The following is a 13,991-nucleotide window of genomic DNA, read 5'->3' as shown; positions in this document are numbered from 1 at the left end:
TCCTTTGCAAGCTTGCTTGGTTGGCCAAAAAGGGCGTATGCGTTTTTTCCTGAATATATTCAGGAAAACACGCATACGCCCTTTTTGGCCAAGTGCATCATTGTGGACGTTCTGCCTCTTTTCCTATGCTTTCAATGCAATTCCAGTCTACCTCCTGAAATCGGTTTCCTGCAATTCTGCCCCGCTTTCAAGTCCTCTTGGCAGCCTTACTTCAGTCTATTTTTGGACGATAGCTGTCATTTATAACTCTGCAGGTTTGTGAATTACAGTGCCCCTGAGCTCCTTTCTTCAACTCGCTTTCTTTTGAGCTGGCCGCAACACCGCAGGATGGCTTCAGGCCCTAATCTGGTTCCGGTATGGCACGCTGAGCCTTTGGTTATTTCCTCTTCCTGGTGGGAAATGAGAGTTAAATTTGCCCGTGCAGACACCTTCAGCTAGCCTCTCATTGGTTCTCGCTACTCCTGTTCATCTTCCACAGAAATTGCAAACTGTGCCAAACAGGAGGTTAAAGGCGCTGACTCTCCAAGTGGGGAGAGAGTTAGTAAAGCGTCTGGAATGTTGCACCCGAGTACCAGGGGAGGAAAACTGAGACATATTTGAACACGTCTCCTGATCACATGGTTGATCATACTCTTTGTTCCACATGCATGTTTTAGCTGAAGGAAGAATACCTAAAACCTGGGTAGTTGAAACCCGTGGAATGGGTACCATGCAATATGACTTCAAAGGGTCTTCATTTGCTCACCGAACCTCTCCAATCCTATCACTGCTGCGTTTATGCCCCTGTACACATGCTTGATTCTCTTTCGGAGACATAGCAATCCATAGGTTTTAAGATACTTACTAGTCAGGTACATTCTTAGGCGTTTAATATGCGGTGTTGAGTCCATTTCATTGAGCAAGGAGTAGCTCTTGTCTATTCCATATTTGGCTTAAGGAACTTTATCTGTGCTCATTTCAATCTCTGGTTTTATGCAGCAACCCAACTCACCTTTCCCCTTAAGCAAGCATAAGTTGGTTTTGTAAATTTGAGAACCTGTTCTGTTTTGGAATTGAGTTCCTGTGTAGCCAAGTTTACATTCCGTGTATTAGTGATATCTTATGATGTTTCTTTTTCTGTGTGACTTATTTCAGTTAGAATCATCGTACCTGAATCCACTCATTATGCTGCTACGGGCCTGATGACATAGATTTCATTGCTGAGTGATACTGCATTGTACGTAAGTACCACAAGTTCTTTATCCATTTTTCACTTTCTGCGATGTTGAACTTGTACTGTAAACGAGGTTCTTGTAAACAGAGGCGCCCCAAACTTTGGGGTGGCTGTGTCTTTTTGATTTTAATTTCCCTAAGCTATAGGACCATAAGTGGCAGTGCCCTAGGCTCGGTTGCTTTGTTTTTTAGATGTTTCAGGAAACACCATACACTTCTCCCGAGTGTCTGTTGGCAATTTACATCCCGCCCATCAGCATAACAAGGCTCCCAGTTCTCCATGGCCTGTCCTGCCTTTCTGGATTTTACACTTTTTTCAGATGGCCCTTTTGACCGGGGGGAAGTGAGACTTCATTGTAGTGCAGATTTCCTTTGCAAGCTTGCTTGGTTGGCCAAAAAGTGCGTATGCGTTTTTTCCTGAATATATTCAGGAAAAAACGCATACGCCCTTTTTGGCCAAGTGCATCATTGTGGACGTTCTGCCTCTTTTCCTATGCTTTCAATGCAATTTCAGTCTACCTCCTGAAATCGGTTTCCTGCAATTCTGCCCCGCTTTCAAGTCCTCTTGGCAGCCTTACTTCAGTCTATTTTTGGACGATAGCTGTCATTTATAACTCTGCAGGTTTGTGAATTACAGTGCCCCTGAGCTCCTTTCTTCAACTCGCTTTCTTGTGACCTGGCCGCAACACCGCAGGATGGCTTCAGGCCCTAATCTGGTTCCGGCACGGCACGCTGAGCCTTTGGTTATTTCCTCCTCCTGGTGGGAAATGAGAGTTAAATTTGCCCGTCCAGACACCTCCAGCTAGCCTCTCATTGGTTCTCGCTATTCCTGTTCATCTTCCGCAGAAATTGCAAACTGGGCCAAACAGGAGGTTAAAGGCGCTGACTCTCCAAGTGGGGAGAGTGTTAGTAAAGCGTCTGGAATGTTGCACCCGAGTACCAGGGGAGGAAAACTGAGACATATTTGAACACGTCTCCCGATCACATGGTTGATCATACTCTGGGTTCCACATGCATGTTTTAGCTGAAGGAAGAATACCTAAAACCTGGGTAGTTGAAACCCGTGGAATGGGTACCATGCAATATGACTTCAAAGGGTCTTCATTTGCTCACCGAACCTCTCCAATCCTATCACTGCTGCGTTTATGCCCCTGTACACATGCTTGATTCTCTTTCGGAGACATAGCAATCTATAGGTTTTAAGATACTTACTAGTCAGGTACATTCTTAGGCGTTTAATATGCGGTGTTGAGTCCATTTCGTTGAGCAAGGAGTAGCTCTTGTCTATTCCATATTTGACTTAAGGAACTTTATCTGTGCTCATTTCAATCTCTGGTTTTATGCAGCACCCCAACTCACCTTTACCCTTAAGCAAGCATAAGTTGGTTTTCTAAATTTGAGACACTGTTCTGTTCTGTAATTCAGTTCCTGTGTAGCCAAGTTTACATTCCGTGTATTACTGATATCTTATGATGTTTCTTTTTCTGTGTGACTTATTTCAGTTAGAATCATCATACCTGAATCCACGCATTGTGCTGCTAAGGGCCTGATGACACAGATTTCATTGCTGAGTGATATTGCTTTGTAAGTAAATACCACAACTTCTTTATCCATTTTTCACTTTCTGCGATGTTGAACTTGTACTGTAAACGAGGTTCTTGTAAACAGAGGCGTCCCAAACTTTGGGGTGGCTGTGTCTTTTTGATTTTAATTTCCCTAAGCTATAGGACCATAAGTGGCAGTGCCCTAGGCTCTGTTGCTTTGTTTTTTAGATGTTTCAGGAAACACCATACACTTCTCCCCAGTGGCTGTTGGCAATTTACATCCCGCCCATCAGCATAACAAGGCTCCCAGTTCTCCATGGCCTGTCCTGCCTTTCTGGATTTTACACTTTTTTCAGATGGCCCTTTTGACCGGGGGGAAGTGAGACTTCATTGTCGTGCAGATTTCCTTTGCAAGCTTGCTTGGTTGGCCAAAAAGGGCGTATGCGTTTTTTCCTGAATATATTCTGGAAAAAACGCATACGCCCTTTTTGGCCAAGTGCATCATTGTGGACGTTCTGCCTCTTTTCCTATGCTTTCAATGCAATTCCAGTCTACCTCCTGAAATCGGTTTCCTGCAATTCTGCCCCGCTTTCAAGTCCTCTTGGCAGCCTTACTTCAGTCTATTTTTGGACGATAGCTGTCATTTATAACTCTGCAGGTTTGTGAATTACAGTGCCCCTGAGCTCCTTTCTTCAACTCGCTTTCTTTTGAGCTGGCCGCAACACCGCAGGATGGCTTCAGGCCCTAATCTGGTTCCGGCACGGCACGCTGAGCCTTTGGTTAATTCCTCTTCCTGGTGGGAAATGAGAGTTAAATTTGCCCGTCCAGACACCTCCAGCTAGCCTCTCATTGGTTCTCGCTATTCCTGTTCATCTTCCGCAGAAATTGCAAACTGGGCCAAACAGGAGGTTAAAGGGACTGACTCTCCAAGTCGGGAGAGTGTTAGTAAAGCGTCTGGAATGTTGCACCCGAGTACCAGGGTACGAAAACTGAGACATATTTGAACACGTCTCCCGATCACATGGTTGATCATACTCTAGGTTCCACATGCATGTTTTAGCTGAAGGAAGAATACCTTAAACCTGGGTAGTTGAAACCCGTGGAATGGGTACCATGCAATATGACTTCAAAGGGTCTTCATTTGCTCACCGAACCTCTCCAATCCTATCACTGCTGCGTTTATGCCCCTGTACACATGCTTGATTCTCTTTCGGAGACATAGCAATCCATAGGTTTTAAGATACTTACTAGTCAGGTACATTCTTAGGCGTTTAATATGCGGTGTTGAGTCCATTGCGTTGAGCAAGGAGTAGCTGTTGTCTATTCCATATTTGACGTAAGGAACTTTATCTGTGCTCATTTCAATCTCTGGTTTTATGCAGCACCCCAACTCACCTTTACCCTTAAGCAAGCATAAGTTGGTTTTCTAAATTTGAGACCCTGTTCTGTTCTGTAATTCAGTTCCTGTGTAGCCAAGTTTACATTCCGTGTATTACTGATATCTTATGATGTTTCTTTTTCTGTGTGACTTATTTCAGTTAGAATCATCATACCTGAATCCACTCATTGTGCTGCTAAGGGCCTGATGACACAGATTTCATTGCTGAGTGATATTGCTTTGTAAGTAAATACCACAACTTCTTTATCCATTTTTCACTTTCTGCGATGTTGAACTTGTACTGTAAACGAGGTTCTTGTAAACAGAGGCGTTCCAAACTTTGGGGTGGCTGTGTCTTTTTGATTTAATTTCCCTAAGCTATAGGACCATAAGTGGCAGTGCCCTAGGCTCTGTTGCTTTGTTTTTTAGATGTTTCAGGAAACACCATACACTTCTCCCGAGTGTCTGTTGGCAATTTACATCCCGCCCATCAGCATAACAAGGCTCCCAGTTCTCCATGGCCTGTCCTGCCTTTCTGGATTTTACACTTTTTTCAGATGGCCCTTTTGACCGGGGGGAAGTGAGACTTCATTGTAGTGCAGATTTCCTTTGCAAGCTTGTTTGGTTGGCCAAAAAGGACGTATGCGTTTTTTCCTGAATATATTCAGGAAAACACGCATACGCACTTTTTGCCCAAGTGCATCATTGTGGACGTTCTGCCTCTTTTCCTATGCTTTCAATGCAATTCCAGTCTACCTCCTGAAATCGGTTTCCTGCAATTCTGCCCCGCTTTCAAGTCCTCTTGGCAGCCTTACTTCAGTCTATTTTTGGACGATAGCTGTCATTTATAACTCTGCAGGTTTGTGAATTACAGTGCCCCTGAGCTCCTTTCTTCAACTCGCTTTCTTTTGAGCTGGCCGCAACACCGCAGGATGGCTTCAGGCCCTAATCTGGTTCCGGCACGGCACGCTGAGCCTTTGGTTAATTCCTCTTCCTGGTGGGAAATGAGAGTTAAATTTGCCCGTCCAGACACCTCCAGCTAGCCTCTCATTGGTTCTCACTATTTCTGTTCATCTTCCGCAGAAATTGCAAACTGGGCCAAACAGGAGGTTAAAGGGACTGACTCTCCAAGTCGGGAGAGTGTTAGTAAAGCGTCTGGAATGTTGCACCCGAGTACCAGGGTACGAAAACTGAGACATATTTGAACACGTCTCCCGATCACATGGTTGATCATACTCTAGGTTCCACATGCATGTTTTAGCTGAAGGAAGAATACCTTAAACCTGGGTAGTTGAAACCCGTGGAATGGGTACCATGCAATATGACTTCAAAGGGTCTTCATTTGCTCACCGAACCTCTCCAATCCTATCACTGCTGCGTTTATGCCCCTGTACACATGCTTGATTCTCTTTCGGAGACATAGCAATCCATAGGTTTTAAGATACTTACTAGTCAGGTACATTCTTAGGCGTTTAATATGCGGTGTTGAGTCCATTTCGTTGAGCAAGGAGTAGCTCTTGTCTATTCCATATTTGACTTAAGGAACTTTATCTGTGCTCATTTCAATCTCTGGTTTTATGCAGCACCCCAACTCACCTTTACCCTTAAGCAAGCATAAGTTGGTTTTCTAAATTTGAGACCCTGTTCTGTTCTGTAATTCAGTTCCTGTGTAGCCAAGTTTACATTCCGTGTATTACTGATATCTTATGATGTTTCTTTTTCTGTGTGACTTATTTCAGTTAGAATCATCGTACCTGCATCTACTCATTATGCTGCTACGGGCCTGATGACATAGATTTCATTGCTGAGTGATACTGCATTGTACGTAAGTACCACAAGTTCTTTATCCATTTTTCACTTTCTGCGATGTTGAACTTGTACTGTAAACGAGGTTCTTGTAAACAGAGCCGTTCCAAACTTTGGGGTGGCTGTGTCTTTTTGATTTTAATTTCCCTAAGCTATAGGACCATAAGTGGAATTGCCCTAGGCTCTGTTGCTTTGTTTTTTAGATGTTTCAGGAAACACCATACACTTCTCCCAAGTGTCTCTTGGCAATTTACATCCCACCCATCAGCATAACAAGGCTCCCAGTTCTCAATGGCCTGTTGCCTTTCTGGATTTTACACTTTTTTCAGATGGCCCTTTTGACCGGGGGGAAGTGAGACTTCATTGTAGTGCAGATTTCCTTTGCAAGCTTGCTTGGTTGGCCAAAAAGGGCGTATGTGTTTTTTCCTGAATATATTCAGGAAAAAACGCATACGCCCTTTTTGGCCAAGTGCATCATTGTGGACGTTCTGCCTCTTTTCCTATGCTTTCAATGCAATTCCAGTCTACCTCCTGAAATCGGTTTCCTGCAATTCTGCCCCGCTTTCAAGTCCTCTTGGCAGCCTTACTTCAGTCTATTTTTGGACGATAGCTGTCATTTATAACTCTGCAGGTTTGTGAATTACAGTGCCCCTGAGCTCCTTTCTTCAACTCGCTTTCTTGTGACCTGGCCGCAACACCGCAGCATGGCTTCAGGCCCTAATCTGGTTCCGGCACGGCACGCTGAGCCTTTGGTTAATTCCTCTTCCTGGTGGGAAATGAGAGTTAAATTTGCCCGTCCAGACACCTCCAGCTAGTCTCTCATTGGTTCTCCCTATTCCTGTTCATCTTCCGCAGAAATTGCAAACTGTGCCAAACAGGATGTTAAAGACGCTGACTCTCCAAGTGGGGAGAGTGTTAGTAAAGCGTCTGGAATGTTGCACCCGAGTACCAGGGTACGAAAACTGAGACATATTTGAACACGTCTTCCGATCACATGGTTGATCATACTCTAGGTTCCACATGCATGTTTTAGCTGAAGGAAGAATACCTTAAACCTGGGTAGTTGAAACCCGTGGAATGGGTACCATGCAATATGACTTCAAAGGGTCTTCATTTGCTCACCGAACCTCTCCAATCCTATCACTGCTGCGTTTATGCCCCTGTACACATGCTTGATTCTCTTTCGGAGACATAGCAATCCATAGGTTTTAAGATACTTACTAGTCAGGAACATTCTTAGGCGTTTAATATGGGGTGTTGAGTCCATTTCGTTGAGCAAGGAGTAGCTCTTGTCTATTCCATATTTGGCTTAAGGAACTTTATCTGTGCTCATTTCAATCTCTGGTTTTATGCAGCACCCCAACTCACCTTTACTCTTAAGCAAGAATAAGTTGGTTTTCTAAATTTGAGACCCTGTTCTGTTCTGTAATTCAGTTCCTGTGTAGCCAAGTTTACATTCCGTGTATTACTGATATCTTATGATGTTTCTTTTTCTGTGTGACTTATTTCAGTTAGAATCATCATACCTGAATCCACTCATTGTGCTGCTAAGGGCCTGATGACACAGATTTCATTGCTGAGTGATATTGCTTTGTAAGTAAATACCACAACTTCTTTATCCATTTTTCACTTTCTGCGATGTTGAACTTGTACTGTAAACGAGGTTCTTGTAAACAGAGCCGTTCCAAACTTTGGGGTGGCTGTGTCTTTTTGATTTTAATTTCCCTAAGCTATAGGACCATAAGTGGAATTGCCCTAGGCTCTGTTGCTTTGTTTTTTAGATGTTTCAGGAAACACCATACACTTCTCCCAAGTGTCTGTTGGCAATTTACATCCCACCCATCAGCATAACAAGGCTCCCAGTTCTCAATGGCCTGTTGCCTTTCTGGATTTTACACTTTTTTCAGATGGCCCTTTTGACCGGGGGGAAGTGAGACTTCATTGTAGTGCAGATTTCCTTTGCAAGCTTGCTTGGTTGGCCAAAAAGGGCGTATGCGTTTTTTCCTGAATATATTCAGGAAAAAACGCATACGCCCTTTTTGGCCAAGTGCATCATTGTGGACGTTCTGCCTCTTTTCCTATGCTTTCAATGCAATTCCAGTCTACCTCCTGAAATCGGTTTCCTGCAATTCTGCCCCGCTTTCAAGTCCTCTTGGCAGCCTTACTTCAGTCTATTTTTGGACGATAGCTGTCATTTATAACTCTGCAGGTTTGTGAATTACAGTGCCCCTGAGCTCCTTTCTTCAACTCGCTTTCTTGTGACCTGGCCGCAACACCGCAGCATGGCTTCAGGCCCTAATCTGGTTCCGGCACGGCACGCTGAGCCTTTGGTTAATTCCTCTTCCTGGTGGGAAATGAGAGTTAAATTTGCCCGTCCAGACACCTCCAGCTAGTCTCTCATTGGTTCTCCCTATTCCTGTTCATCTTCCGCAGAAATTGCAAACTGTGCCAAACAGGAGGTTAAAGACGCTGACTCTCCAAGTGGGGAGAGTGTTAGTAAAGCGTCTGGAATGTTGCACCCGAGTACCAGGGTACGAAAACTGAGACATATTTGAACACGTCTTCCGATCACATGGTTGATCATACTCTAGGTTCCACATGCATGTTTTAGCTGAAGGAAGAATACCTTAAACCTGGGTAGTTGAAACCCGTGGAATGGGTACCATGCAATATGACTTCAAAGGGTCTTCATTTGCTCACCGAACCTCTCCAATCCTATCACTGCTGCGTTTATGCCCCTGTACACATGCTTGATTCTCTTTCGGAGACATAGCAATCCATAGGTTTTAAGATACTTACTAGTCAGGAACATTCTTAGGCGTTTAATATGGGGTGTTGAGTCCATTTCGTTGAGCAAGGAGTAGCTCTTGTCTATTCCATATTTGGCTTAAGGAACTTTATCTGTGCTCATTTCAATCTCTGGTTTTATGCAGCACCCCAACTCACCTTTACTCTTAAGCAAGAATAAGTTGGTTTTCTAAATTTGAGACCCTGTTCTGTTCTGTAATTCAGTTCCTGTGTAGCCAAGTTTACATTCCGTGTATTACTGATATCTTATGATGTTTCTTTTTCTGTGTGACTTATTTCAGTTAGAATCATCATACCTGAATCCACTCATTGTGCTGCTAAGGGCCTGATGACACAGATTTCATTGCTGAGTGATATTGCTTTGTAAGTAAATACCACAACTTCTTTATCCATTTTTCACTTTCTGCGATGTTGAACTTGTACTGTAAACGAGGTTCTTGTAAACAGAGCCGTTCCAAACTTTGGGGTGGCTGTGTCTTTTTGATTTTAATTTCCCTAAGCTATAGGACCATAAGTGGAAGTGCCCTAGGTTCTGTTGCTTTGTTTTTTAGATGTTTCAGGAAACACCATACACTTCTCCCGAGTGGTTGTTGGCATTTTACATCCCGCCCATCAGCATAACAAGGCTCCCAGTTCTCCATGGCCTGTCCTGCCTTTCTGGATTTTACACTTTTTTCAGATGGCCCTTTTGACCGGGGGGAAGTGAGACTTCATTGTAGTGCAGATTTCCTTTGCAAGCTTGCTTGGTTGGCCAAAAAGGGCGTATGCGTTTTTTCCTGAATATATTCAGGAAAAAACGCATACGCCCTTTTTGGCCAAGTGCATCATTGTGGACGTTCTGCCTCTTTTCCTATGCTTTCAATGCAATTCCAGTCTACCTCCTGAAATCGGATTCCTGCAATTCTGCCCCGCTTTCAAGTCCTCTTGGCAGCCTTACTTCAGTCTATTTTTGGACGATAGCTGTCATTTATAACTCTGCAGGTTTGTGAATTACAGAGCCCCTGAGCTCCTTTCTTCAACTCGCTTTCTTTTGAGCTGGCCGCAACACCGCAGGATGGCTTCAGGCCCTAATCTGGTTCCGGTACGGCACGCTGAGCCTTTGGTTATTTCGTCCTCCTGGTGGGAAATGAGAGTTAAATTTGCCCGTCCAGACACCTCCAGCTAGCCTCTCATTGGTTCTCGCTATTCCTGTTCATCTTCCGCAGAAATTGCAAACTGGGCCAAACAGGAGGTTAAAGGCGCTGACTCTCCAAGTGGGGAGAGTGTTAGTAAAGCGTCTGGAATGTTGCACCCGAGTACCAGGGGAGGAAAACTGAGACATATTTGAACACGTCTCCCGTTCACATGGTTGATCATACTTGGGTTCCACATGCATGTTTTAGCTGAAGGAAGAATACCTTAAACCTGGAGAGTTGAGACCCGTGTAATGGGTACCATGCAATATGACTTCAAAGGGTCTTCATTTGCTCACCGAACCTCTCCAATCCTATCACTGCTGCGTTTATGCCCCTGTACACATGCTTGATTCTCTTTCGGAGACATAGCAATCCATAGGTTTTACGATACTTACTAGTCAGGTACATTCTTAGGCGTTTAATATGCGGTGTTGAGTCCATTTCGTTGAGCAAGGAGTAGCTCTTGTCTATTCCATATTTGACTTAAGGAACTTTATCTGTGCTCATTTCAATCTCTGGTTTTATGCAGCACCCCAACTCACCTTTCCCCTTAAGCAAGCATAAGTTGGTTTTCTAAATTTGAGACCCTGTTCTGTTCTGTAATTCAGTTCCTGTGTAGCCAAGTTTACATTCCGTGTATTACTGATATCTTATGATGTTTCTTTTTCTGTGTGACTTATTTCAGTTACAATCATCATACCTGAATCCACTCATTGTGCTGCTAAGGGCCTGATGACACAGATTTCATTGCTGAGTGATATTGCTTTGTAAGTAAATACCACAACTTCTTTATCCATTTTTCACTTTCTGCGATGTTGAACTTGTACTGTAAACGAGGTTCTTGTAAACAGAGGCGTCCCAAACTTTGGGGTGGCTGTGTCTTTTTGATTTTAATTTCCCTAAGCTATAGGACCATAAGTGGAAGTGCCCTAGGCTCTGTTGCTTTGTTTTTTAGATGTTTCAGGAAACACCATACACTTCTCCCAAGTGTCTGTTGGCAATTTACATCCCGCCCATCAGCATAACAAGGCTCCCAGTTCTCCATGGCCTGTCCTGCCTTTCTGGATTTTACACTTTTTTCAGATGGCCCTTTTGACCGGGGGGAAGTGAGACTTCATTGTAGTGCAGATTTCCTTTGCAAGCTTGCTTGGTTGGCCAAAAAGGGCGTATGCGTTTTTTCCTGAATATATTCAGGAAAAAACGCATACGCCCTTTTTGGCCAAGTGCATCATTGTGGACGTTCTGCCTCTTTTCCTATGCTTTCAATGAAATTCCAGTCTACCTCCTGAAATCGGTTTCCTGCAATTCTGCCCCGCTTTCAAGTCCTCTTGGCAGCCTTACTTCAGTCTATTTTTGGACGATAGCTGTCATTTATAACTCTGCAGGTTTGTGAATTACAGTGCCCCTGAGCTCCTTTCTTCAACTCGCTTTCTTGTGACCTGGCCGCAACACCGCAGCATGGCTTCAGGCCCTAATCTGGTTCCGGCACGGCACGCTGAGCCTTTGGTTAATTCCTCTTCCTGGTGGGAAATGAGAGTTAAATTTGCCCGTCCAGACACCTCCAGCTAGTCTCTCATTGGTTCTCGCTATTCCTGTTCATCTTCCGCAGAAATAGCAAACTGGGCCAAACAGGAGGTTAAAGGGACTGACTCTCCAAGTCGGGAGAGTGTTAGTAAAGCGTCTGGAATGTTGCACCCGAGTACCAGGGTACGAAAACTGAGACATATTTGAACACGTCTCCCGATCACATGGTTGATCATACTCTAGGTTCCACATGCATGTTTTAGCTGAAGGAAGAATACCTTAAACCTGGGTAGTTGAAACCCGTGGAATGGGTACCATGCAATATGACTTCAAAGGGTCTTCATTTGCTCACCGAACCTCTCCAATCCTATCACTGCTGTGTTTATGCCCCTGTACACATGCTTGATTCTCTTTCGGAGACATAGCAATCCATAGGTTTTAAGATACTTACTAGTCAGGAACATTCTTAGGCGTTTAATATGGGGTGTTGAGTCCATTTCGTTTAGCAAGGAGTAGCTCTTGTCTATTCCATATTTGGCTTAAGGAACTTTATCTGTGCTCATTTCAATCTCTGGTTTTATGCAGCACCCCAACTCACCTTTACCCTTAAGCAAGAATAAGTTGGTTTTCTAAATTTGAGACCCTGTTCTGTTCTGTAATTCAGTTCCTGTGTAGCCAAGTTTCCATTCCGTGTATTACTGATATCTTATGATGTTTCTTTTTCTGTGTGACTTATTTCAGTTAGAATCATCATACCTGAATCCACTCATTGTGCTGCTAAGGGCCTGATGACACAGATTTCATTGCTGAGTGATATTGCTTTGTAAGTAAATACCACAACTTCTTTATCCATTTTTCACTTTCTGCGATGTTGAACTTGTACTGTAAACGAGGTTCTTGTAAACAGAGCCGTTCCAAACTTTGGGGTGGCTGTGTCTTTTTGATTTTAATTTCCCTAAGCTATAGGACCATAAGTGGAAGTGCCCTAGGTTCTGTTGCTTTGTTTTTTAGATGTTTCAGGAAACACCATACACTTCTCCCGAGTGGTTGTTGGCAATTTACATCCCACCCATCAGCATAACAAGGCTCCCAGTTCTCCATGGCCTGTCCTGCCTTTCTGGATTTTACACTTTTTTCAGATGGCCCTTTTGACCGGGGGGAAGTGAGACTTCATTGTAGTGCAGATTTCCTTTGCAAGCTTGCTTGGTTGGCCAAAAAGGGCGTATGCGTTTTTTCCTGAATATATTCGGGAAAAAACGCATACGCCCTTTTTGGCCAAGTGCATCATTGTGGACGTTCTGCCTCTTTTCCTATGCTTTCAATGCAATTCCAGTCTACCTCCTGAAATCGGTTTCCTGCAATTCTGCCCCGCTTTCAAGTCCTCTTGGCAGCCTTACTTCAGTCTATTTTTGGACAATAGCTGTCATTTATAACTCTGCAGGTTTGTGAATTACAGTGCCCCTGAGCTCCTTTCTTCAACTCGCTTTCTTTTGAGCTGGCCGCAACACCGCAGGATGGCTTCAGGCCCTAATCTGGTTCCGGTACGGCACGCTGAGCCTTTGGTTATTTCCTCTTCCTGGTGGGAAATGAGAGTTAAATTTGCCCGTCCAGTCACCTCCAGCTAGCCTCTCATTGGTTCTCGCTATTCCTGTTCATCTTCCGCAGAAATTGCAAACTGGGCCAAACAGGAGGTTAAAGGCGCTGACTCTCCAAGTGGGGAGAGAGTTAGTAAAGCGTCTGGAATGTTGCCCCCGAGTACCAGGGGAGGAAAACTGAGACATATTTGAACACGTCTCCCGATCACATGGTTGATCATACTCTGGGTTCCACATGCATGTTTTAGCTGAAGGAAGAATACCTAAAACCTGGGTAGTTGAAACCCGTGGAATGGGTACCATGCAATATGACTTCAAAGGGTCTTCATTTGCTCACCGAACCTCTCCAATCCTATCACTGCTGCGTTTATGCCCCTGTACACATGCTTGATTCTCTTTTGGAGACATAGCAATGCATAGGTTTTACGATACTTACTAGTCAGGTACATTCTTAGGCGTTTAATATGCGGTGTTGAGTCCATTTCGTTGAGCAAGGAGTAGCTCTTGTCTATTCCATATTTGACTTAAGGAACTTTATCTGTGCTCATTTCAATCTCTGGTTTTATGCAGCACCCCAACTCACCTTTCCCCTTAAGCAAGCATAAGTTGGTTTTCTAAATTTGAGACCCTGTTCTGTTCTGTAATTCAGTTCCTGTGTAGCCAAGTTTACATTCCGTGTATTACTGATATCTTATGATGTTTCTTTTTCTGTGTGACTTATTTCAGTTAGAATCATCATACCTGAATCCACTCATTGTGCTGCTAAGGGCCTGATGACACAGATTTCATTGCTGAGTGATATTGCTTTGTAAGTAAATACCACAACTTCTTTATCCATTTTTCACTTTCTGCGATGTTGAACTTGTACTGTAAACGAGGTTCTTGTAAACAGAGGCGTCCCAAACTTTGGGGTGGCTGTGTCTTTTTGATTTTAATTTCCCTAAGCTAT

The 13,991-nt window shown here is 43.9% G+C and overlaps 1 long non-coding RNA gene across 7 annotated transcripts in view; it reads left to right on the top strand.

Annotated features, from left to right (window-relative positions):
* The window catches only part of LOC307189342, a 417,306-nt gene that overhangs the window by 156,502 nt on the left and 246,813 nt on the right, over positions 1-13,991 (top strand). The window lies entirely within an intron of this gene.

This window comes from Stenella coeruleoalba (assembly GCF_951394435.1).
Source record: "Stenella coeruleoalba genome assembly, chromosome: 7".
Classification (NCBI taxonomy): Eukaryota; Metazoa; Chordata; class Mammalia; order Artiodactyla; family Delphinidae; genus Stenella; species Stenella coeruleoalba.
Note: the sequence above shows the minus strand (reverse complement) of the source record. Positions and strands in the feature narration are given on the sequence as shown.